The 23,687-nt window shown below is 37.6% G+C and overlaps 1 long non-coding RNA gene across 1 annotated transcript; it reads right to left on the reverse strand.

Annotated features, from left to right (window-relative positions):
• Positions 1-2,736: 2,736 nt before the first annotated feature.
• Positions 2,737-20,839, reverse strand: LOC121396290. Its single transcript, XR_005962963.1, has 4 exons — positions 20,412-20,839; positions 8,769-8,800; positions 4,200-4,389; positions 2,737-3,795 (listed from the first exon to the last, which is right to left on the reverse strand). It is a non-coding gene; the product is annotated as an uncharacterized LOC121396290 (long non-coding RNA).
• Between the last annotated feature and the right edge of the window lie 2,848 nt (positions 20,840-23,687).

Raw genomic sequence — 23,687 nt, forward strand, 5'->3', positions numbered from 1 at the left:
TATTTTTCCATGCAAAACTTTAAACTCTCGAAGCAATTAAAGAATACTGACCTGCTTCAGCAGTTTTTTTGTAGTAATGACCAATTTAAGTCATGCAAAAAAAATGCTATGTTTTTAACACATAGGTCCACTTTTTAGCTAATGACTTTGCTCTATACTGATTTCATACCTTAAAGTATAAGGACATTATTATTTATACAGCACAAATTTACTGCAAAAGATCAAAATCAAATAAACATATATACTGTACTCACAGACTCACAGGCAAACCAAAATATCTCATAGACATCCTGGTGTCCAGATACCACATTTTGTCTTCAAAGTCTCCATCTAGTGTCATGGCACAAATGTAGGCCAATTATACAAAAGTACATCAGGGCCAGAACTAGAGGTAGACAGAAGAGATGATACCCTAGGGTTTAACAATGGGGGGAACACTTGGCAGGTGCCTTTTAAAGAGTCTTCTACCTACCCCTAGTGCCATGTGATGTCTGTGCACTCACACAGTTGGTGGGGGAAGGTGGCCGTCCGGATTGCCCAGAAAGCCCAGTTGACTTAGCCTGCCTCTGAAATGCATATATATATATATAAAGTTTTCATATGCCTGGGTGCATGATCAGTGAATCATTTCCATCCATTCCAAAAGGATCAGCATTTACAGGACTTAAAAATGTGAAGTATTTGTAGAATAGCATAAGACTAACGTTTCGGCTCCATCAGAAGCCTTTCTCAAAGTGCCAAAACTAATACAGATCATGTATTACAACTAGTAACTGGCGGGAAACAACAGCTGTAACACATAATCAGCGTCACTAACAATGTGTCACTTTGTAACAGCTTAAACGGAATTGTTACCAGAAGCTAGCTAGCTGCTAGAGAGGGTTGGGGCTCAGAGAGAAGATTGAGACACACACTGAGGAGAGCTGGGAGCTGAGTGTAGCCATTGGAATGGCTGTTTATTTTTCTCCAAAGGGAAAGGACTTTGTAAAAGTACTGTGACTCTGGGGAGTTATACTGTTTGTGTTTGACTGGGAATCCTAGAAGGGGGCCGGTAGTAGAGAGGGAAACTGCCCTGTGTATTAGTTAGAGCCCAAGTGGGGCAAGGATTTTGTTTTGTTTTATGCTGCTTTGCTCACAGAGTCTTTATATGTGAACAATAAATAATTGCCAATACATTTCTATATGTAGAGGTACCATAGTGTTCACAAAGGTTGACAGATGAACTGGTCCTAAAGTAAAGTAGGTTAAAATAGTAAATTAATTGATGGTGTGCACCACAATATAATAGTCACACTATTAAGGTACTCACTGCAGGCATCCCCTGTGAGATCCCTAGGATTTTACAATGTAATAGGAACAGCAGGACACTCCAATACAGTTTAATCATTTTTTATCTACATAGTTACCCAACGCATTTCAACCCTCCTAAAAAGGTGGGTGCCTTCATTAGGGGAATAGACTGCTTTTTTGTCTGTGCCCATGATAGAGATCCCCACCTTTTTAAGGGGGACGACACATGAGCTGCTGTTCTTATTGCTACTAAAGTAAAGTAGGTGCAGCTGACAGAGAAATAAAATAAATTACATTTTCTCCCATACTGCAGCTGTTTGCATTGAAATTGATAACTAACCAAATATTCATCAGGGTTTAGCTTTAAAATAACCATTATTCTACATTCATTTTCATTTATTTAAGTTTCAAGTCAGTTTTTCTAAATTAGTATTGGAAAAACAGTCGATAAAATAATATTGTAGAAATATGGTAAAAAAAAGCCTTGCTTTGTAGGTTTCAGCTGTCATTCCTTGTATAAGCATGACCAATATCACTTCTCAGTACAGAAAGTTCAAGATGCCTGTGGCTAGGTTAGTGTCTTCATAGATCTTCTGACATTCAGAAATCTCACTTATGGAAAATACATGTCAGGTAAGACTGAAGCATTCTTAGAAATGATACAACCTCCGAGATTCAGGCTCTGTTGATACAATGCAGATGTATGAGCTTAAAAGAAGTACTGAAAATGGAAAGTCACTTTTTCTATTTTTATAGTTTCTAACAGGCACTATTACTAGTATGTTTTAATACAATTACTAATCCTTACCATAACAATATAAAAAAACTGACACTGTGCTGTAATAATAATAACTGTAGAAAATAGGAGTTAACCTCCACTTCTGAGTTTTTTGGATATAAAAAGGATCCCATGGATCTCGCTAAACGTCAGTTGTGTGTGTGAGTGGGGGTGAATCCTGATGGAGACCCAGAAGCAGGGGGCCACAGTAAAAGAGATACAAAAATTTAACAGTTATGGCACCGTAGACAAAGCCAAGGGCAAGAGACTGTAGTAAGTACCAAGTCAAATACTGTTTTAGCAATAATATTTAGCAACCCTTTCACCAATGGAAAAAAGCAAGTTTGAAAATGTTATAGTTTTGCATCAGTGTGCAATATATTAAAGGATCTTACCTAGAAAGTGAAAATATGTCCCCTACAATAGGTAAATATAAGTAGGGATGGGCGAATTTTTTCGCCTTGTTTAGTCGCGGAAATGATGCCCATAGACTTGTATGGTGTTGTGTGTCAAAAAAAAAGACACGCAACAAAAAAAATTCCAACGCCCATTGAGTTTAATGGGCGAATTTATGGCGAAACGAAAAGGGTCAAATTTGCCCATCCCTAAATATGAGCTGTGTAACAATGGTCTTGTTTGAAAAGAGAAACATAAAGCAATATTTTATTTGTTAATTATTTTTTATTGGGATTTTTAGGGAAACAGGGAGACAGTACAAAAAATAAACCTTTAACATATGACACCACTTAGGTTCTAGATCATTAGGTCAGGCACCAAATAACTTATAATACTCTGTGAATGTACTGTATATCTGTATGTTTCTTCTCTGCCATACTGTTTATCTTATATATCCATTATGAAATGCATCCATAGATTTGGGGGGCTACAATAGTTACAATTACAATTACTAGAGGGCAAATTCCATGAAAATGTTAGGAAGAAGGGAAGACTAACCAACAACAGAGAAACAGTACGATATGGTGGGAAATGCAGAGACATGACATGGCTACTGACATTGCTAGTTGGTAAACTGGAAATACTATATAATGTTATGCACTTTATTCTGTTTTGAAGTACAAACTGTTTCCTAAAATTAGGCAATTTAAATGAGCATACAAATAAAAATTACTGTTAAAAATAATAAATATTTAAAAGCACCAACATATTCTGCAGGGTGTCTGTTTACAACAAACAGATTACATACAACAATTGACTGATACAAACTAGAAAGAAGGCTAAGCTCAATTGACCTTACTCTGAGATACTGATCTTTAATTCAAATTGAACCCAAGCTATTATAAGTGGGCAACATGGGTATTGGTGCTGACCTGATCTTTTTCAACCAATGATATAAGACAACATTGTATATGATTATTTTAGAAAGGTTTTTTTTGGCTTTGAGAGCTACTTGAACTACTTGAACTACTTGATTTTATCTTTCCCTATTCAAAAGGGGATGCCACATCATCAGTGTAACTGTGCTCTTACAGAATACATTTGTGATCTCTTTTAGACTTAAGAGCTTATTATGACCACAGTCAAAAGTATGGCTCCATTTAAATGGAACCCAAATTCTTGCATGCATTGACACCACTTATCAAGGGTAACTGCATCCAAAGATTGAACTTTCGTATAATTACATTCAGTATCAGCGCATCTGCCATGCCTCTTCTTTAAATCATGCACAGTGATTCCAGGGTTCCCTCTGTACATTGTAATCTTGCACCCTGTGAATGATGTACAAACATAATTATAATGCTGATTGTGAATGCAAGAGATTCAATTAGTCAAGATGCTGCATTGATACAGAACAGGCAAACTGGATGGAAATTGCACTTTGGTAATAAATAGGGTATATTTTCTGTTTATGAGAGTTATATCTATGCTCAGATAGCACATAAAATAATATTTTATTACATAAACATGCCTGCATTTAATTTCTCTAGAGCATTTGTTATATCTAATAAATAACATACATTTTCTTCATATATCTCTTCATGTAAAACAGACCTGTGGTAATATCACAGCCATTCTGTCATTTTTACAAGCAATCACTTTGAAAACTATTCTTTATAGCCTGGTTCAAATCAGTTTGAAGTCTGAAGGCAAACTATTCAATGTATGTATATACCTGATTTACATAAGGACATTAGTTTCATCTAGCGGGATGCGGGATCCTTTGAATGTCACACAGCTGGAATCCAGTCCTCACATTTTACTTTGAACAATCAAAAACGATTTACAGAAATGTGTTCTATTACTTCTTCCACTGCTGAAGCAAATTTTCATGAAGTCAGCCACAGTTGGAGATATAGAGGTATCTTCAATGTAGTTTAAAAGTAAAGAAAGATGTATGAAAACTTGTTTAACTCTATATGTTCTGCTTACTGTCTACATGTTGCCATGATATTAGTAATGATCATATTATAATAAAAGTGGGATAGCATCAAACTTGTAGAACATCCAGTGAACAGAGAACTTGTATACAGACATGGTAATCTGCTAAACACACAGTAAAACATCTAGATAATTTACAACTAATCCACTAATTTAAAACTAATTTATTAATTTATTCATCCATTCCCAGCCTTTGCCCATCAACGGAAAGTCATTCTTTCCTATCGCTGCTCCTTACCAAAGCTGATGAGTGACCATCCTGATAGTTAAATATATCTTGAGGACCCCCCATAATGAAGTCAACTGAATTTTGACTGTGAGTTTTTAGCCCCCTAGCTGTATCAGTCGAGGCCCTTTTTGCAGTTTCCAACCAAGCAGTAGATACCTACACATATCTGCCCATTAGTTTTCTTAAACCAAATCAAAGTCTTTGAAATGCATCTTGTCCAGTACCAGCATTGATTCCTACCTAAAGGCTGCATAGAAAGTTCCCTGGGAATTAGCAATTGAACTGAATCCATCTTTCATTAGTTAATGCATATTTTTATAATTGTTTTTTAGTGCTACATCCTTCATAATAAAGTCTTTGTATATTGACAATTGACATTAATTGTAAATAAAATCACTTATAGCACAGTACATGCAATGCTATGCAATGTTTTTGTTAATCTATCATCTATATATTTGTTCCTTTTGCAGAAAAGGAACTCAAAAGCAAAAAAATCTTCCTTAATGAGCACATACTGACACAGGCCAATATAAGTGGTGACTGAAGGTGTCTCTCTTGGCTACAGACACATCCTAGGCCAACTAGGAGTACAACTCCCTACTCTGCATATTTTGGAGGTACATTTCAATGCTTTTCAAAGGCAACTGGTGCATTGGTGCAAAATTTGACAGTGGATGACCGGGGCTTTTCCTTCACCTGACTATGGGGCAAATCATGAATAAAACACTTATATATTACTCTCTTGTGATGTAAAAGTTAACGCAATAGTATAAAAGGACCTAAAAGGAAAAAATAATCACAAAATACCTGCAATTTATTACAGTCAGAAACGCAACAAAATAGCCAAGTTTACTGTATATGAAAGTCAATTAATTTGTAATTAGTAATGATGAATTCTCTCTGTGATATAGATTCTACAAAAAATCCCTTTAATTATATTTATGTGGATTACTTAGACCAGTCACAATCTAAAAAGGTGAGAGTAATAGAGGATTAATTAGAAAAAGAAAGTGATTTACGGTTGGCATCATTTACTCAAGGCCAGAGGTTGTAGTTACAGGCTGATAATCAACTAGGTCTTTTAAATCACAGGCAAATTACTAGAATATAGGAAGCAAGTGATTCGATAAAAGTAATTGGATAATTGTAATGTAGATCACATATTCTCATTAGATGCAAACTAATTTGCTTGGCACTAAGCAATGCTGTTTTGGCTTTTTTTTAAAAAAAAGAAGCTTTTAATGAATATTTTCTCTATGGAAGTTTGAGATGCCGTAAAAGATACAATACTGCACAATGTAAGGTATTACTGAAAAACACCAAGCCTGTTTGCAGAGAGATTGGGGAATTGTGTACAACATCAAATAAGTTTATTCTTTAGGCAAGCATAAATATTTGTTAAAAGTCAATTAATACAATGATATATTTGTTTAGGAGAGCAGGAAAACAGCTGAATATATTTATCAAAGTATTTTACGCTTATTTTGCATAAAATCTGTACACTTGAATCCTACCGATTGTAGCAGGGTCTTAAAGAGGATCTAAAAGCTGTTGCTCAACTGTACTTTGCACAAATAATCTACAATCCCCAGAACTAGTAAACAGCAAAATATGCATTTTTTATCTGTGTTCTCCTGATTCCCATCTGTTTTGATTTATGCTTTAAAAAGTCTATGAAGACAATATACTCTAAAACTATTATAGTTTATCAATAGGAGAGGGACACAAATGCTGGCGAGGCTAATTTCAGGTCTGGAGGCTTTGCAGCAATGGCATTTTCCATCTTTTGCTGTTCTGGGGGAATGCAGAAACCTATAAATACATACATTTTATATTTTATACATAGTAAAAGTTGTATGAAAGTTGCAGTGTTTAAAGAAAAATAATCTGTAATGAAAAACCTTGATGATAATATAAGATAAGAATCATCAAGTGGACAAAATTGTGGTAAAACTACGCACAGCAGGGTTTCTAGCACTAATGTAACTAATGTATCTCCAAAGGAATGGAGAGAGGCAGAAAGAGACCTGGGTTTGGTTAACTTGCCTGTTGTGCCATTAAAAGAACATGCGTTCTTTTTTAAAGTAAAAAATGTCTATATTTCTTTTTCCCCCCAAATTTTGCAAGAGTTGCTTCAGGATATCACAGTTCAGTCTTTCTAAATGTAATCATGCTGATGCAGTTCTGCATATACTTTAGACATTAGCAGTCAGTGGCGCAACTATAGAAGAAGCAGGCCCTGTGGTCACAAAGGGCCTGGGTGACGGGCCCAGACTACTGCGTCTGCTTCCATTATAGTTGTAAAAAAAAATCCTACTGTAAAAGACAGCTCGTGGCACCAGCTGATGGGAAATGGGGGAAATGAGCAGGTACATGGAGGGGGTTGCTGTACCGCTCTTGAAAGATTTTTTGGCAGGGATGTCTAGCATAGGATATTACACCACTGATAGCAGTGTATCCATATGCATGCAAATACATGCAAATATATTTTGGGAGTGAGATGTCTGCTGGGTTGGGCAGTAGCTTCTATTGACAGAACCCACTAGTGAAATCCTGGAAATAGCTCCATCTAGGCTGGCAGTAATTTTAGGGATCCCTTGTGTCAGTGCATAGAGCTGCACACTATTTATCAGAGCAGGATAGGTACCTGCCTTTGGACTGCCCACATGTACTGGCAAGTGGTAGGAACATTTATGGGACCTATTATCCAGAATCCTCGGGACCTGAGGCTTTCCAGATAACGGGTCTTCACACCTTAAGACTACTAGAAAATCATGTAACCCCAATAGGCTGGTTTTACTTCCAATAAGGATTAATTATATCTTAGTTTGGATCAAGTAAAAGCTACTGTTTTATTATTATAGAGAAAAAGGACATCATTTTAAAAATTTGGATTATTTGATAATAATGGAGTCTATGGCAGACAGCCTTTCCATAATTCGGAACTTTCTGGATAACGGGTTTCCGGGATAATGGATCCCATACCTGTATGTGTAAGTACCTTTTATAATAGCATCAATGCATACTTTATTGTATTTTATTTCCATTTTAGAGCTGTCACTTGTGCACAAATTTACGGAAAAAAATTACGAAAATTTTGGAAATGCCGCCTCCCATAGAAACCATTATAATCAAATAATCCAAATTTTCATTGTACTTGATCCAAACTAAGATATAATTAATCCTTATTGGAAGCAAAACCAGCCTGTTGGGTTTTATTTAATATTTACATGATTTTTTAGTAGACTTACGGTATGAAGATCCAAATTACAGAGCATTCTGGATAACAGGTCCCATATCTGTACATTAAAGAAACATTATATATCCCTATTATTTGTGCTTACTGCTAGTTCTAATTATTGTATCTCCCCTTCAGCCAAGAATTCAGTTCCCATGATACATTGCATGCTTTCTCATTTCAGATCTAAGCTACTGTCTGATACATGGTTTCATGTTTAAGAACCAGTGCAGTGCAGGGAATAGCAAATACATTTTATTATGTGCAAACATTTAAAAAAAAAAAAAAAAATGAGTATTAAACGTTACAAGTGTATAGACAAATACAGGTATGGGACCTGTTATTGAGAATGCTTGTCCTAGTTGTCCTGATATGGGATCTTTCTATAATTTGGACCATCATATATTACATATTCTGTTGTGCCATCAATATTGATTAAAAAAACTGTTTTATTAATACAGAAAAAAAGGAAATGTGTTATAAAATATTTAATGATTTGATTAAAATGGAGTCTATAGGAGAGGGCCTTCCCATAATTCAAAGCTTTCTGGATAATGGGTTTCCGGATAAGATTCCATACATTTACCATGTTTATACTAAACCAGTTTATAGTAATCAAGCAAACTGTGTGCCATAAATCCTGCTTAATTCCACCAGAGACCTCACCAATGTTATCAGCGCATAATGTTTACATAGATTTTAGCACAACATGTTTCAGATCACTAGGGATCCTTCATCAGGTGAAGGAAGTTCTTGCAGCCAGTAATGGATCCCTAGTATCTAGATTTGTATCTAGTATAAAATTCAACAAATGCAGGGAGTAGAGAAAAACTGACCTTACTTCACTCTGGGCAGCTTTTTCTGATGTCTGTCAGAGATAGAAAAACAGTGTTGATTAAACAATGGAAATGATAAGGGTTTATCATTTTTGAATCTATAGTTATAAAATTTTGAATACAAGAAGAAATGCAAATATGATCCTTATTTTGGAGATATTTTAGAATTCCCATACTTATCTTCCACTTGCACAGTGATTACACTTTAACAAGTGTGCACATGACCTAAGGGATGCATTTGCTGGGGAAGGACAATATTTAGACATTTTTAACTCAAAAACAAAACATACTTTTTTTTTTTATAGTCTATATATTTGAATCACATTTTATATATTTCTGTTACCCCCTTACAATTGTAAGGCTATAGTAAAATGGAGTGGGACCCTTACTCAAACTGATAAAATTACCCCAATAATGCTCTGGATGAGACCTAAATTCCTTTGGCAGTATGCCTTCACAACAGTATGAGGGCAGGGTTTTATTCAACTATAGCTGCATGTAATGAATATTAATTAGGCACCAGTGGTTCTTGCAACTTAATCATAGAACTAATTTATTAAAGAACAAGGTATTCCACATAGAAGTTCAGTCTGATATGAGAAGGGACATGTAACAGCAGTAGATATACTCACAAGTACCAATGGTCAGTGTAGACCGTGCTGGATAAAAGAGAGAATGCAACTTATATGGAGGTACACCCAGCTTTCACCCTTTTCCCTAAGTGGAGCTAATGCTGACACTAGTCCCTACTATTGGGCATTTAGTACCTGGGATCCAAATCCCACTCAACACTCAGTGGTGCCTCAGCTGCTCGGCTAACAGCCTAACTATCTGTCATTCCTAGAGTCACCTATTAAGATGAGTAGCCTTTAACCAGCTAGACTTGACCTATCTAGGTTCTTCTACACCCTTCCTGCCTGCTCAGGTAAATGGACTAACAAAATGGGCCCTGAGCATGTGTGCTCAGCTTTTATATTAGAACACAGTGTCATCTAGTGTCTAAACATGGGATAAGTAAGTGTCATGCTTTGACCCAGGAAATGGAGTCTAGCTTCAATAAAACGGATGTGACAAGCTTTACTGAATGTTTATATTTGCATCACATTTTATATGTTTCTGTTACCTTTGGAATACAATTTAGTTTAGGGATTAGTTCTCCTTTAAAGGGGACCTGTCATCCAAAATAAATATTCAAAACTCTATTTTATCACATAGTCAAGCAAAATGAACTTTAATTACACTATATAAATTATTTGAATCTTGTTTCCTTCAGTCTGGGAATTCATAATTATAGCAAGCAGGCAGGAGCCATATTGTGGACACTGTTATTAAGGCAAGCATCATCTCAAAATCTTGTTTGTGCACCAGAATGTGCATCCCCATTCCCTGGCAATTAAATGGTGAAGAAAAAGGGGGAATGTATGGAGAGCAGTGACATCTAGGAAGTACCTAAGGCATAGAGGAATGGCATACAACAGCTATGAATGCATTAATAAAAAAAAATTAAATGTTTAATTTGAAAAGCCTTTTTATTATACAGATTTTTGTGTCTGGGTTACAGATCCACTTTAAGTGCAATTCATTCTCAATGTGCAATAATTGCAAAAAACAAAATGACATGTTTTATAACTGAACTCTCAAAAGTGTTTGCTATTAAGAAATAACAAATGAATTTATACAATTTCATACAAAGCACACTTTCCCTGAACCCTGAACATGGGGATAATTTAAGGGTTGACTCTACAGGTGCAGCAGATTTTACCAAAAGAATAACGCACTAATGAATTTGCCAGAGACCAGAAGTGACACAACCCACACTCACATACCCCCACAAACCCATGAACACACTCATGTAAAATTGTGTTTCTTCTAATGCATTACAAACACATCTACCCACTCAACTGCAATTACACTGAACGTTTAGAAAAAATACTGCATTGTAGCTAAAAAATCATTGCACTGCTTTCACAAACTACCCTTCTTGTCTTGTCTTTGCAGTCATGTAGCACACATAATTATAAATTACTAATTAGCCCTATAGTATGGCTTTATTGTAGGTGTTAATTTGTAAAGACATACGTAAATCTTAGATCATCCTGTAAAAGTTGAGATCCCTAAAAGGCATATGCTGCACGACTAGTAAAGTAAAGTGTAACTGCATTTCCTATTGCATGGGACAAAAGCAAAGGTTCCTACCTTGCCTCATGGCACAAATGCCCCTGATTTTACCTTTCCTGTTCTTACAAGTTTTTTTTACGAGCATTTTACCTTAATTTTGTTGTTCTTTCAGGTTTCATTGAAACATCAGTGGAGAGTGAAGTAGAATGAAGGTGAATGAAGTAGAGAGAGTGAGAAAGAGTCTCACTCCAAGTGGAATTATAAGCGTGTACCCAGTAGCATACATTGATCGGCCCAGGCCCCCCACATAAAAATCTTTGGAGGAAGCCCACTATACACACTTAACCCCAAACTCTCCTCCCCTTCATCTCACCCACTATTTTACTTACAGCCATACTAAAATGAGTGAGCTGGCACTGGCTGGGGACAGTAGTTCACTATCATACAGCAGACCACCCCGAATAATGACATCCGCCTGCTGTATGATAGTTATGTCACTGCATTTAACATTGCACTAACAAGGGTTCAGACTTTTAGGGGGTTATTTACTGGCTGTTAAAGGGGAAAACAAAACTTTTTTGTAGCAAAAAACTCAAATTATTATACCCTGAGGCTGCTAAAAGTCCAAATCCGAAAATACTCCATCTCAAACATATTGAGGTTATGCAGAAGTGAATGGCAGATGTCTCTTTTACAATTGTAAGATTTCATAATCTTTGCTGGGGTTTGTACGATATCAAATCCGAAAAATTTGTACTATTCAAATTTTCCGGCATTGATTTTTTCAAGTTATTGTATTGAAAAATAACGTAAAATTTAATAAAAAAAATTAGAACATTTTAAGTTTTTGCAACCCTTATTTTCAAACAAAAGTATACAAAACATGTCTTTTTGAGGGTGTTAAAGGTAGTCCTGCTTTGATCAATTGTCACTCATCTATATATGAAGAATTTGGTGTTGGCACGAGGCAATTTCGAGCGACTTTGAAAAATGTGTCGCCGCGTGTGAATAGGCGCAGGCGACTTTAGCGCTAGCGGGTGCGAGATACCAGCAAGCCATTTGGGGAGATTAGACGCGGCGATTAGTCGCCAGGCGATTAATCTCCCTGAAATCTTCCCGTGTGGCCTAGCCCTTAAAATGGTTTAGTGTTTAGTATACAATACAACTGATACTAATACAATTTGTCTCCTGCAGTGTATCAGACAGGCCACTAACGCAACTAAATGAACTGCTTTGTAATTTTCCTGCCACTACCTCCACTCATTAATTTAAATGATATAATAATATTAACATATAATCAAAATGCTTATATATTCTTATAACTGGCATTAATTTAATAAACTGAAGATATTAAGTAAGTCACTACTTTAAAAGCTTTAAAATGCTACTGAAGCTATATAAATTATTATAATGATGACAAAAATGAAAATGCTTAAGATGACACTTGCAAATTGCTTATCAGTTAAAGGCACCTTAAAGTAGCATTTTAGTGTTATGTAAACAATTGACAATTTGTTATAAATTTCCCGTTTTGTTTGGCAAAATCGAGGATCGATAAAGTACATAGTTGAATACAAATTTAAGCAATAAAAGAACAAGTTAACATACAATTAACACTTCACATTAAATCTGGTTTAACCGCAGGTGAGAAAAAGGCAAATCATTTAAATACCATAAAAAAAAAGATTAATCAAAATTTATTAGAATAGGTCTTTTACATACTGAAGGTTTATTTAAAGGGAAAATTCTGATTTAAGCCGAGTAGTATTTGTGTCCACATGTATGTCAGTTTTACTATATGTGTATAAAGAAATGCTTTTAAAGAAAAAAAAACCCATCTCAATCTAGTCCATACAAGATACAGTATCTTGGTGTACTGTATATAACCATATGTTAAACAATGCTTCCCAGATTTTTCCAATTAGTTGAGCTGTTCTAATATAACACATTCTCAAAGGTTAGATTATGGTAAAATCAGTAAGATATCGCAAAGGCTAGGAACAATAATTATCATATGTATTAACACCATTTTGGTCCAACTGGACAGCCCTGTGTTAGAATAAGTAATTCCAGAATAAATAATAAGAATGGCAAGTATCACCACTAGTATCATGTTCAGAGCTGTCAGCTCCCCCTATTTTATCAGGAGTTACCAGATTTTATGCTGTGTCCCATGGTCTCCCATAAATAAAAAAAAGTTGAATTTCGAATGTTTTTTTGGCTACTTCGACCATCGAATGGGCTACTTCAACCTTCGACTACAACTTCGAATCGAACGATTTCTAACTAAAAATCGTTAGACTATTCGACCATTCGATAGTTGAAGTACTGTCTCTTTAAGAAAAAACTTCGACCCCCTAGTTCGCCACCTAAAAGCTACCGAAGTCAATGTTAGCCTATGGGGAAGGTCCCCATAGGCTTAGGTAGCTTTTTTAGGTCAAAGAAAATTAGTTTGATCGATGTATTAAAATCCTTTGAATCGAACGATTTGAAGGATTTAATCATTTGATCGAACGATTTTGTCCGATCGTACGAATTGCGCTTAATCCTTCGACTTCGATATTCAACCTTAAGTAAATTTGCCCCTAAATGTAAAAACCTAAGGGGAAGTGAACACAAAATTACTCTATTGTGCAATACATTTTAAAGAGGATATGGGGGGGAGACAAAAAAAACACTCCACTCTAACTTAAACAAACATTACACTTTCACTTACTCAGGTATAAGTGCACAAGTGGCTTCAACATGTGTTTAAGGCTTCAATAAGAAGCTATTGATGATATCATCAAGGAGCACCAGATAACTTTATTAGTAGGCACGACCTTGAAGCAGCCAAAATGCATATTATAGTGCCCTAAAACGACTACCAGATGGGACTCATTCCTGCACCATACATACACACTACAACACAAGTATTTAATAAAAATATATATATATTAGTAAACAATAAAAATAATACTTGATTTAGTAATCATTCACAATGTTACATAGGGTTAAAGAACAGTAACAATTCTAAAACTGCCTTAACTTTCAAATGAAGAAGGTTCTCTAAAAGCAGCAAAGCTTTATTGAGTGAGACTTTGTTAAAGTGGACCTGTTAACCAGACACAAAAATCTGTATAATAAAAGTCCTTTTCAAATTAAACATGAAATCCAATTTCTATTTTTTATTAAAGCATTCATAGCTGTTGTAAGCTCATTTAAAAATCTCAATCAAATATTGTTTGCCCCTCCTCTATGCACCTGTGCACCTGTCTCTAAGGAAGTAGGAGCGTAATCTCTACAAAATGAGTAAGGTGTTTGTAGCCTATTTTTCAATGCTTTACTTAACAATCAAGAAGTTACTATGAATGAATTGGGGAAAGTTTGAGCAGATGTATGGCACCTATGTTATGTTACGTATATCTATATGCTCACTACCCATCTTATGTCTGTGAGTAACCATTTTGGCATTGGTTTTATTTTAAATGAATAAATGCAATCTGCACTTTATATTTTTGTCTTGTTCATCAGTATCATATTTGGGGGCAGATTTACTAAAGGGCGAAGTGACTAACGCTGTCTAAATTACCATATTCAGGGACTTCGCAGTCCCTATATAAGATGCGGATTTTACTGAACTTACCTCTTTTGCCAGACTTGCCTTCCCCAGCTCAGACCAGGTGAAGTGCAGTGGAGTTCATAGATCTTCCTCTTTCTTCTGTTACTTACATCATATTTTTTAGTGTAAAAAGTTTAAAAAACCCGCTGGCATCTTTTCCTTTTTTCAGAGTGATTGAATTAAATTTTTTTTTGGGTAACCGGGTTCCCCCATACATTTTCAAACATATGGAACATTAACTATACAATGGGCTCATGTGTAGGACATTATAACAACTCTATTTTCTTTATTAAGGTTCCCTGGACTTGTGCAATGTATTGTATTTGCTGAAATATATAACTCTATTAAACTGTTAAAATTTTCCTTTGTATGCAAATTAGCCTGAGCGAAAACCTCTAATGAAGTTGCACTAGGCAGAATTGAACGCAGGTAAATTTTCGCTAGTGATACTTTCGGCAATGAGAGCAAATCAAAGTGAAGATGCGCTAGCGTTCGCTAGCGTTCGGCGCCCTGGACGCAACTTTGCATTTCAGTAAATTAGCATTGTCTGAGCGAATTTTCACCTGGCAAAGTGTTGTGATGGCTGCAAAGCCGTCGCTGGTGAATTTTCGCTGCTTAGTAAATTTACCCCATTAAATTTACAGTGTGAAAGGAGAGGTTTCTTAACTGAGATATGCTGCCTAACTATATATTTCTTGTGAGTACTCAGGCCCACTGCATCCATTGGGACTAACACAGTGTGTGGTAACCCTGAAATGTTTATTCTGGACATATTTCTGTTTAACATCTGGTAGCGTGATTATTTTATCCCCCCCCATATTCATTTTAAAATTAATTGCATGATAGTGATTTTTTGTTGAGTTTTATAGCTGACTTCACCGGAAGTGTCCTGCATTGACTGTATTCTTCTGTTTAAGTTGTTCAAGATAATGTAGATTGTGCTTGTGTGCAGGTCCGGACTGAGAATTAAAATAGGCTCTGGCATTTCAGGTACACAGAGGCCCAAATACTGACTTTCTATGGGACCTTATAGCAGCCCCTCTGGCATTTGCCAGAACCCATAGATTGCCAGTCCGGGCCTGCTTGTGTGTCTCTTTTTGTATATGTTTCTAACATCTATCAGACCTCGGTTGTTTTATAAGAATGTTCCAGTGTATTTCTACTTACAAGGTAAGAAGAAAAAGAAGAAGTGAAATCAAAACACTATTAGTCCATAAACACTCACTTCAAAGCAAACTAGTTTAGTGTGGCGCCTATGTAGTATGATTGGCAAAACTGCCTAAAATTAACTTTTAATAAATAAGGATAAAAAGAGGAGCGCCCACAAAAGACAAACCCACTGCTAATAGCCCATAAGGCCGCAGTGCAGGAACAATGTCCTTAAAAAACTTTCATTTAAAAACCAGCAAATGGTGGAAACGGTGGTATTTTAATCAGCCAACAAAAATACTTTGACGGTAGTAGTATAAACCATTGGTTACAGTGCAAGCACTACCCGCTCCCACCCTTCCATTTGTGCCCCAAGTTAGTCAGCAAGAACCTGCCTGTCTACGTAGGGACAAAATGGGAGCTAGGCTGCCACCGTCCACCTATGCCGCCCAACGCATTTCGCTGACTACATCAGCTTCCTCAGGGGCATAAGTGGTGGGCGCTCATCTTTTCAAAGTTTAAATAGGCATTTGCGCTGCGTGTTCGCGCCGCGTATTCGAGCGAAATGAAAGGGCCATTTACTAATCTTAGACCAAAAAGTACCTTCACTCCCCCCAACTCTATCTGCACCAAAGTAGAGACTTTTATTGAGGGGTGTACACGTGACCTTAAAATCCTACATGACAATAGTAGAGATATGAAGGCTCACAAGGGTAGCAACTTAACTTACAAAGAGAGACAAGGATTAAGGGACTTGGAAAACAATACTGACATAGTCATTAAACCTAGTGACAAAGGGGGCAATATAGTCATTCTGGACAGTACAGCATATGTGCAGGAATGCAAACGTCTATTAAATGACACAAATTGTTATGCACCGCTAACATGTGACCCCACGTCTGGTTTTCAAACTGAACTCCTAACCATTCTAAAAAAATATAAGGCAAATGACCTTTTCAGCAAGGAACAATTTGATTTTCTGGCGGTTAAGACACCAATCATACCCACTTTTTATATTATTCCCAAAATTCATAAAAATACACAATCTCCCCCAGGTCGTCCAATCGTGTCTGGGATAGGAAGTCTCACAGAACCATCAAGCATATATGTCGATGACATTTTACAATCTTTTGTCTCTGGTCTCCCCTCTTTCATCTAGGACACTAGTGATGCCCTTCGACACCTAGACGGCATTGTCCTGGGGGAAGACCAATGGTTGGCATGTTTAGATATTGAGTCTCTCTATACCAGCATCTTGCATGAGGTGGGTCTTCAAGCAGTGCGAGAGACTTTGAGTCAGAGAGGCCAACAGTTCAGTTCCCAGAACCTGTTAGTTATTGAACTTCTGGAATTTATTTTGACACACAATTATTTCACCTTTCACAATAAATATTATCACCAGCTAAGAGGGACCACGATGGGAAGTACATGTGCCCCGTCATACGCAAATCTTTACCTAGGGTGGTGGGAACGTAATTTAGTTAGCGACATACTGCTGGAATATACACAGGCAATTACACTTTGGTTGCGGTACATCGATGATGTCATACTAATCTGGTCCGGCACCAAGAATGACTTCTCTGCATTTGTTAATAAACTTAACATCAGTGACATCAATCTCAAAGTCACAGCAGAAATTCAAAAAGATAGCATTAACTTCCTTGACATCCGAATTTACAGAAGTGAGAATCACAACTTACACACTACAGTCTATCGTAAAGAGACGGCCACTAATAGCCTATTACTGGCAAATAGTCAACATCCTGTGAGTACCATCAGAGGGATCCCTACAGGACAATATCTCCGGATAAGGAGGATATGCAGCACCATGGATGACTTCAAAATTGAAGCAAAGAAGCTGTATGATAGGTTTAGAGCCAGAGGCTATAGTCATAATTGTTTAAAAAGGGCCTACCATAAAGCACTAACATCCAGCAGGACAACTCTCTTGTTGCCCAAAAATCAACAGAAACGGCACAAACAAAAATCTAACAACTCAATGAGGATCATTGGTGACTATAGCACCGAACACAATCAGATCTCCAATATTCTTAACAAACATTGACACATTCTGGAACAGGATAAGGTCCTTAAGGAAGTAATAGGTGCACGTCCTGTAATTACATTCAGGAGAAGTAAAAATCTCAGGGACCGCCTCACGCATAGTCATTTTACTACTACCACCAAACCCACATGGCTCTCTGAGTTGACCAAGGGTTGCTACAAATGTGGCAACTTTCTAGCCTGTCCATTTATTGAAAAAACTACCAGTATTAGAGGCCGCTCTGACATAGAGGAATTCAAATTAAGGCACTTCATGAATTGTAAGACCCCTGGAGTAGTATATATTATGAGGTGTATTTGCAATAAACTTTACGTGGGTAAAACTCGACGACAATTTAGGAGACGTATTTTAAAACATGTGGGGGACGTTAGAAACAAATGTAATACGTCTGTAGCCATTCACGTCAATGAACTTCATGGTGGAAATGTCAACACTATGAAGTTTTTTGCTGTTGAACATTTTCAACCCACTACGAGAGTTGGTGATATTGACACCAAATTATTACAATGTGAAGCCAAGTGGATCTACTGGCTCAACAGTCGGTCCCCCGCGGGTCTCAATGAGGGTTTCACCTTTAAACTCTTTCTTTAAGTATTTCAAGCAATATTCGCTTGGTAGTTTTCCCCTCTTTCCCGCAATTGAGTGACTGTTTTCTAATTTTCTTATGTTTCTAATTCTTCTGATCTTTGTTGTTACTTTACCTTTAACTAGCTTTGCACCTAGATACCCTTTGTTGGTTTTATAGGGGGTTAAATATACACCTCCTATTAAAAAACACCCACATATTTTTCAGGCACGCAGGAGCCATATGATTGTGCGAAAATACGCCAGCGAAAAGACGCACTAACGTCTCTACGACCTTTTTTGATGATGTCATGCGCAATACCCGGAAATCGCGCCCATCGTAATCTCGCGCGAATATGCGGCGTGAAAACGCTTCGCGAATGCCTATTTAAACTTTGAAAAGATGAGCGCCCACCACTTATGCCCCTGAGGAAGCTGATGTAGTCAGCGAAACGCGTTGGGTGGCATAGGTGGACGGTGGCAGCCTAGCTCCCACTTTGTCCCTACGTAGACAGGCAGGTTCTTGCTGACTAACTTGGGGCACAAATGGAAGGGTGGGAGCGGGAAGTGCTTGCACTGTAACCAATGGTTTATACTACTACCGTCAAAGTATTTTTGTTGGCTGATTAAAATACCACCGTTTCCACCATTTGCTGGTTTTTAAATGAATGCTTTTTAAGGACATTGTTCCTGCACTGCGGCCTTATGGGCGTTTAGCAGTGGGTTTGTCTTTTGTGGGCCTCTTTTTAGCCTAATTTATTAAAAGTTACGTTTTACTTAAGGCAGTTTTGCCAATCATACTACATAGGCGCCACACTGAACTAGTTTGCTTTGTAGTGAGTGTTTATGGACTAATAGTGTTTTGATTTCACTTCTTCTTTTTCTTCTTCTGTGATTAGTAGTTTAATCTACACAAACTTGCAGTGTGATTGCCTTAGTAACACTGTGTTCACTGCTCCTCATTTCATTTCCTGTACTTACAAGGTAACCAGAATATTTTCTGTAACTAAATGTCACTTTGCCGTTGCCAGTTGGAAGTAATTTGACAAGCTGAAGAAGTTTAATGTGCTTTTAGTAAGCAAGTGCCATTCCTGTTCAACAACCTATAGAGCATGGTGATGATTTCCCCCTTGAACAAGGTGTTTGCTTGACATCTCTCTGGAATCTGTGGCGCCAAATTGAAGGTCTGGCTGTTTTTGTGACAAGTAATTTATCACTGGTATATGCCTTTATTCTATGTCACTTTATATAAAGCCACTAAACTTGCACTTCATTGCTTGTTAAATCATTCTTATAAATTAAACATAAGTGAAGATAATAAAAGCAGACGAGAAATATAAAAAAAGAGCATGCATATGTGCTGCGTTTGTGCTTTTAACCAACAGCACAGAGCAGATATTCATTGCTTGTGTATTTAACAAAGAGTTAGACACTGTTACCTAACCACACTGTAAAAAGTTGTGGTTAGGCAACAGTGCAAAAAAATGTGCTCAACTCAACTGTAGCTGTTGTATAGCCATGGAAGCAGCCATTCAAAGCCGATAACAGATTAGCCCTATAGTAAACAATGGGAATCTTCAAAACGTATCTGTTATCTATTGTGTATTCTGTGCTTGAATGGCTGCCCCCATGGCTACTCAGCAGCTTGATTACATAAACTATCGTATAGTTTTAGAACAGGGGTGTCCAAACTTTTTACAACGAGGGCCAGATTTGGTGAGGTGAAAAAGTGTGGGGGCCGACCATGCTAATTGTTCCATTATCTGGGGGCACAACAGAATGGGAGGCCCCAAAATGGACAGGGCAACTCTAACGTACAATAGTTTGTTTCAGCTTATACTTGAGGGGGATAATAAATAATATTTTTTTACCACACTAATCAGCCCTGACAAGCTTCCTCCATCTCTTTCTCTGTAAGAGTCAACCCCTTACCAGTAAAACACTGCAAGTGCTTATGTCTCACAGTGTTCTCTAACCAGAACAATTACATAACACTGCCCTAACCATAATGCTCCATGGTGTGTGTGTGTCTGCCTCTCTTCTCCACCCCTCTGTAGCTCACTCTGACAGCCAGAGACAGCTGTGGAGGAGTTTGCTGTGTGAGCACAGAAGAAGAGAAGATTCCTGCACAGACTGACTGGTTTACCTTGTAGCCGTGGTGGGTGGCAGCACACTGCAGTACGCAGTCTCTCTCAGTCTCCCGAGACTTCCACACTCGGTCTTCCCAGTCCCCATCCAGTCTCCACAGAGGGCAGGCACGCAGTCCGAATCCAGCCAACCAGAGGGAAGCCGTGTAGAGGGGGGCGTGTTGGGGCAGCACAGCGCAGCTCTTGTGACGTCCTCACTCTGTCTCCCCACCTACTCAGTCTCCACACAGCCTAGCCAGCCAGCCAGCGAATCGGGGGTGGGGCGTGCCGGCACAGCAGCAGCAGTCTCTCCTCTCCAGGGAGCTGCACTGCAATCCGAGGGAATGAGGTGCCTTCCCGCAGTAGGCTGGGGGAATTTGACGCGGGCCAATTTAAAATGGATCGCGGGCCGCAGCTGGCCCGCGGGCCGTAGTTTGGACACCCCTGTTTTAGAAGCAAACACACCAGTTTTACAAAGACAGGGCAACAGTATATTATACTGTTATTCCTTACTGTTCCTTTAACAACATGCAATTGTAATTTGCTTACTCTATGGGACATAATCGAGCTATATGCAGTAAATAGTAATAATAATATTATCTCTTATATATAACAAGATGAAACAGAAATTCTAAAAAAAGTAATGAATGATGTCCCTCATTTCACCACAGTGGCTAAGCAGCAGAAAGTGATGCATTGCAAAGGTTCATGTGCAGGGTCAGACTGGGCCGGCGGGACACCGGGAAAAAAACTGGTGGGCCCGACTCTTTTGGGCCCTGCTGGCTCAGACCCGCTCCTGCACTCACTCTGGTCATGCTGCCACCCCGGAAAACATAGGTACGCGTGTGCGTACATGCGCATAAGCAGGGGGTGAGGTTCAGGAGGTATCTGAGGCACAGATACCTCGGCCGGCCCAGACCCGCTCCTACACTCACTTTGGTCTCACTGCAGCGCCGGTAAAGGTAGGAACGCACGCACATGGGGGATGGGAATGCTGCAGGAGGTATCTGAGGCCCAGAACCAGGGTCAGAACAGTTCACGGCTGGGGGGCCTGGGAGATGGTGGGGGGGCTGAGGCTACAGACCCGGTGGGCCCTGGGCCCCCCAGTCCAACCCTGTTCATGTGGGTCATTAGCTCTTTATCATGGCAGTGGTCATCTTGATATGCAGTGCAGTTTTCCACATCATATCATAATTAAAGGAACTACTAGAACTACATATCCATATAATATAAACCTGTGATGTTTGTAAAATCCAAATCCAAAAAAGCAAATGCAATTGAGATATGCTTTTTTCTCATCTCAGCATTTTTTCAACATAATTAAGCTTAATTTAAAAAGTGTGTCAAGCCTGTGATACCCAAAAATCTGTTACAGACAGTGACACAATGAAATCAGTGTACAATGAAATCAGTTTTACATACCCTGATTTTGAGTTTTTTCTCATTTTATGAGTTCCCACCAATATGTAATGCATAACGTAGATTGTATACAATTTTTTGGTTCCCTGAAAGACGTAAAATTACGGTTCTATTGTCACTTTTTGCATTGCAAAAAGGAGAACATAGATGTTAATTTAAATGTTTTAGTTTTTATATAGCTCTTCTCACTGGTTTGTATATTTGGGTCAATTTGACAGCTGCATTTTGCAGGAAGCAATTACATTAAAATAGAGGTTTTAACATTAATGAGAAAAGGATTTGTAAGAAAATGGCAACAGATGCGTTTAGATTTCACTGTATTAAGGAAACTGTAATGTAACTGTTGTAGCTATCTAATCCTTAGGAGTATTCAAACTGTGAATTGTTTTTAAAGGATCAGTATTATTTGCCTGTTGCAGCACCATCTGCAATGCATTATATGGTCTTACTCAGGATGGTAATGGCAAGATGTTATGCAAGAAAACGAAAGCAAATCTTTACAAATTTACATATATATTTCCCAGTATATTTTTTTGATCTCACCGGTATATATATTTGCATACAATGTACTTGAATTTTCTATTTTATTTTGCATACATCAGCCTTGTGTAGAAGGAACCAGAATATAAGTATACTGTATGTGTAATTCATGACTACTGCTCAGTAAACAAGAGAATATTTTCTTTTTTAGAACAATATCTTTGCAAAGTTTCTTTAATATATGAAATGTACTTTGGAGACTGAATATAAATGAACTAATATTCCAATAGTCATTCATTTTAGGGGCGCCAGTTATAGGAAACTGCATGATAGAAAAAAGTTGTGCACAGTTAGGCCTTATATTTCCCAGAGTATGAAGATGTTACAACTTAATTACCAAAAATAGAAAATGAGAAGGGTGCACTCCCCCTCATATAACATCTTTACAAACAATGTATTAATTGTAGATAAAATGCGCTTATAAACAATATTTGTAGGCATCAGTGGCATGTAATAATACAATTGGATGATTTGATTTCCATCAATGTGTTTTCCAAAGATTCAAGTCCCAATACCAACGCATTTCGTCATTCAAAGTGACTTCTTCAGGGTTAAAAAATAAATAAATATAATGCCTCTTGACATAAATATTTCCAGAGGCAGAAAAGCGCTCCACTGTCCAGCAGTAGTATCAGAATAGCACAGTAGATTCTGTATAAATAGTGCTCCAATTGCCATCAATCACGTGAATTTTGACCACAAGTAAATAGCTTCTGTTGCCTCAATTAGGCAAAAGCGCATGTGCCAGTATTTACAACCAATCTGGCAGTTTTTCAAATGCACAAGTCAAAGGAAGTTACTCAGTGTTACGGAGGACGGGCAACACTACCTTGTCATTGCGTTGCTGCCCACAAGTACGATGGCTCTTAATGCTTTGATTTGGCATATGTGCATGTGCCAAAAATTTTTAGCCAATCCGGCTTATTTCCAATTGTTGCAACGATTATGTATATTAGCATTGTTATAGATGCCTAGCAACGCCTTCCTATCAATCACGAAGCTCTACATTTTTTGACATATATTCTAGTAATAGTAATCAATTTTTGGGAAGTTTAAAATTGTAGGCTAGAAGGGTCCCCTCTATGAAGGTTATAAAAATGTTTAAAGATCTGTCCAAATTCTGAATTTTTCCCTAAATCTATCTTTTAATTTCCTCTTAGTCTGTCCTATGTATTGTAATTTACAGCCACAGGTAAATAAATAAATAACAGCTTTGGAGGAGCAGGTGATGTTGTTTGATCTGAAAGGTTGTACCATTAGTAGCAGAAGTAATCTCCTTTTTGATTGCTTTCTGGACCACAGGTCCACAAGTTTCGTTTAGGAGAGCACGTAATCTA

The sequence above is a fragment of the Xenopus laevis genome, chromosome 7S (genome assembly GCF_017654675.1).
Source record: "Xenopus laevis strain J_2021 chromosome 7S, Xenopus_laevis_v10.1, whole genome shotgun sequence".
Classification (NCBI taxonomy): Eukaryota; Metazoa; Chordata; class Amphibia; order Anura; family Pipidae; genus Xenopus; species Xenopus laevis.